We start from the raw sequence: 4,075 nt of genomic DNA on the forward strand, positions 1-4,075 counted from the left end.
TATTGATAATACTCACTGCTAGAGCAAATACCTCCCCACCCCATCTCAGTAGCCTAATACAGAAAGGCTTATTTCTCACTCACAATGTAGTCTAACACAGATGTTCCTGGTTGGGCAGTTCTCCAGGAGTGATTCAGGAGAATCCACACTTCTTCCTTCTAGCTTTTTTGCCATATTAAAAATGTAGCTTCTGGCCGTGGTCTGTGGCTCATGCCTGTAATCCCAGCACTGTGGGAGGCTGAGGCGGGTGGATCACCTGAGATCAGTAATTCGAGTCCAGTTTGACCAACATAGCAAAACCTCGTCTCTACTAACAGTACGGAAATTAGCTGGGCATGGTTGCGTGTGCCTATAGTCACAGCTACACGGGAGACTGAGGTGGGATAATCACTTGAAACTGGGAGACAGAGGTTGCACTGAGCCAAGATTGTGCCACCGCACTCCAACCTGGTGCCTGGCGACAGAGCGAGACTCTGTCTCAAATAATAATAATAATAATAATAATAATAATAAAAGTAGTTCCCAGGATTGTTCTGGGAGTTATGTTTTTTCCTTCCATCTGGGAGGGTTAAACGGCATGGAGTTCTAATGGGCCAGGTCTGGAAGTTATACATGTATATGACTTTTTTTTTTTTTTTTCAGGAGAGAGCTGGAATAATGACTTTTTGGTTTGTTTGTTTTGAGCCTGAGTCTTGCTTTGTCACCCAGGCTGGAGTGCAATGGTGCGATCTTGGCTCACTGCAACCTGTGCCTAAGCGATTCTCCTGCCTAAGCCTACCAAGTAGCTTGGATTACAGGCACCCACCACCACGCCCAGATAATTCTTATATTTTTAATAGAGACAGGGTGTCACTATGTTGGCCAGGCTGGTCTTGAACTTCTGACCTCAAGTGATCTGCCCACCTTGGCTTCCCAAAGTGCTGGGATTACAGGCATGAGCCACCGCACCTGGGCTTTTTTTCCCTTCTGACTCTGTGGCACAAGCTGGAGTGCAGTGTGTGATCACAGCTCACTGCAGCCACAACCTCCTGGGCTCAGTGATCCTCCTACCTCAGTCTCTTGAGTAGCTGGGATTACAGGTGTATGCCACGCTGCCCAGCTAATTTGTGTAATTGTTGTAGAGACCTGGTCTTGCTATGTCACCCAAGTTAGACTTGAACTCCTAGGTTCGAGCAGTTCTCCTGCCTTGGCCTACAAGAGTGCTGGGATTACAGGCATGAGCCACCTTGCCTGGCTGTATGTCATTTTTGACCACATTCTACTTGGCACATCCTAAGTGCAAGTGAAGTTGAGAAATATAGTCTAGCTGTGTGCCCAGGAGAAAAACAGGTTTGGTGAATTGCTAGCCAGTGTCTGCCACTATGGTCAAATAAATTGGTCCCTGTTAGGTTTCTGTAAATAAAGAATTTGAATTAAAGTAATCCATTAAAGTAATCTGTATTTGTACTGTATCTATAAAATCTCAAAACCATTTATTTCAGATAATTTCTAAAGCCTCTGTCTATGATAAAACCATTTCCTCTTTTTGAGAGCTGCCTTTTCTGTTCTCTCGGGAGAGGAAAGAAAAGAGAAACTTGAACTTGATTTTGTAAAAAATCTATTTGTATCTAAATTGCTTTACAAGATTGTGAAAGTTTAAATATAAGCTGCAGTTCTGACTTGATTACAAAACCTGTCAGAGTTGCCCCAAGGGGAAGTCTTTTCTCACAGAGGGGAAGTCAACACTGCGAAATACATTTCAGAGGGTTTGAAAACCTTACTACATGGAAAGGAATGGATTTTTAGAAAAATTCCAAATTAGTTTAGGTTCAGGTGAAGCCGGTGTTCCAACTTAGATTGCCTTACCGTAATGCTTCTTTTCTAACTTAATACTGGTCAAGACCATAAGCACCAGAAGAATGAGTTTTAGGTCATTGGCCAGTGGGGTAGAAAGATGATAATATGAAAGGAACTAACATTTACTGAGCCTTATTTGTCAGGACTGTGCAAGACATCATGCCCATAGTCGATTTTCTTTCATTTTTTTTAGATCTCACTCCGTCACACTGGCTGGAATGCAGTGGTGTGATCTTGGCTCACTGCAACCTCTGCCTCCTGGGTTCAAGGAATTCTCCTCCCTCAGCCTCCCAAGTAGCTGGGATTATAGGCACCTGCCACTATGCCTGGCTGATTTTGTATTTTTAGTAGATACAGGGTTTCACCATGTTGGTCAGGCTGGTCTCGAACTCCTGAGCTCAGATGATCCACCGGCCTTGGCCTCCCAAGTGTCTGGATTACATGTGTGAGCCACCACGCCCGGCCTAGTTGATTTTCTTTAATCCTCACTTCAACACTGACAGGAAGGTAGAGGAGGATAATGTGCTCCCAGTCTTACTGGTGGGGACCCTATCTCTAGGAGGTGAATTTACCCGTGATCCCACAGCCAGCAAGGGACACACATGGATGTGGCTAAGGTTCATCTGGCTCCAAAGCCCACAGTCTTGACTAGACCAGACTAAGCAAGAGAATGAAAATGAAGAACTTGGGAAATTAGCCAGAGACTCACACTAAGGAGCCGTGAAACTCAACTCCTCTGTCTTTTCTTTCCTAAGAAATCTCTGAGGATGATTAATTCCTTTGTGTCGCTGTTAGCCACTAGCACTGTAGAGAGACTCAAGTCAGATATGTGGTTAGAGCTTCAGATCCAACACGTATCAGCTCTCTGATGTTTCTCATCCCTCATCAAAATTGCCTTGCAAGGAGTTTTTCCAAACCAGCTGTGTGTGGGAGCAATTCAGTTCCAATCCTGATTCTGATGGTGAAGGTCTGGCTGCCCTGACCACACCTCCACGGGGAAAAACTGAAACTGACAGATGAAGGGAACAATTCCAAGAATAATTTTGGCACTCGATTTAAGACTGGAAAATAACTTTCCTTCTTATTTGGGCAAGGAAAATGCCTCAAGGACAGTAAGAGCCTGCAGGAGTGCTCCCGGGGAGAGCCCCTTTTCCTCTTCTCTGCCAGGGCTCAGGTCTGTAAAACAGCGGAACTATTTGCCATGTTTCTGAGTTTTGCTCTTTATAGTTTATAGTGCAGCTGGAAACATCCACATGATTAAAATAAAAAAAATTAAGCCAAATAGCAAGACTTTGGAGTATTAGAAACCACAATCTTTACAAGTATTGTATAAGAATTAAACTAAAATTTCAATGTCTTCTATGAGGTAAGCTGTTTGAACCCTAAGAATTTTATATTTCACAATATCAAATGTATCATTTCTGGGAAAGCCAATTCTTTAGAATCTTCTTTTTGGGTCAGTTTCAAATTTCCTTTCTCACAGCCATTGAATACAGCTTAAAAGAAATAAAGAAATATCTAGGCTAAATTTGTATAATTGCTGTTGAATCTTGATAAAGGATACTTTGACGACACATCAAAACTATAATCTTTTTGACTCAAATTTCACATTTAGAAATTTATATGCATGAATTGATATATATACGTGGTTATTCTGCAGGTAGTTTATATTAAGGCAAAAGAATGGAAACAATCTAAATGTCAACAGAGGACTAGCTGAATAAATTACAGTATATGTACGCAATGGAATACTATGCAGCCATCAGAATCGATAAGGAAGCTGACACTTGGCAGGCACAGTGGCTCATACCTGTAATCCCAGCACTTTTAGAGGTCGAGGCAGGCAGATCACCTGAGGTCAAGAGTTTGATACCAGCCTGACCAACATAGAGAAACCCCATCTCTACTAAAAATACAAATATTAGATGGGCATGGTTGGTGGGTGCCTTTAGTCCCAACTACTTGGGTGGCTGAGGCAGGAGAATCACTTGAGCCTGGGAGGCAGAGGTTGCAGTGAGACAAGATCGCGCCACTGTACTCTAGTCTGGGTGACATGAGTGAAACCCCAACTCAAAAAAAACCAAAAACAAAAAAACTAGCTGGGCATGGTGATGTGTGCCTGTAATCCCAGCTACTTAGGAGGCTGAGGCAGGAGAGTCACTTGAACTCGGGAGGCAGAAGTTGCAGTGAGCCAAGATCGCACCACTGCACTCCAGCCTGGGCAACGGAGCGAGATTCC

The sequence above is a fragment of the Sapajus apella genome, unplaced genomic scaffold, assembly GCF_009761245.1.
Source record: "Sapajus apella isolate SASKATOON/1434 unplaced genomic scaffold, GSC_monkey_1.0 scaffold1672, whole genome shotgun sequence".
In the NCBI taxonomy this organism is placed as follows: Eukaryota; Metazoa; Chordata; class Mammalia; order Primates; family Cebidae; genus Sapajus; species Sapajus apella.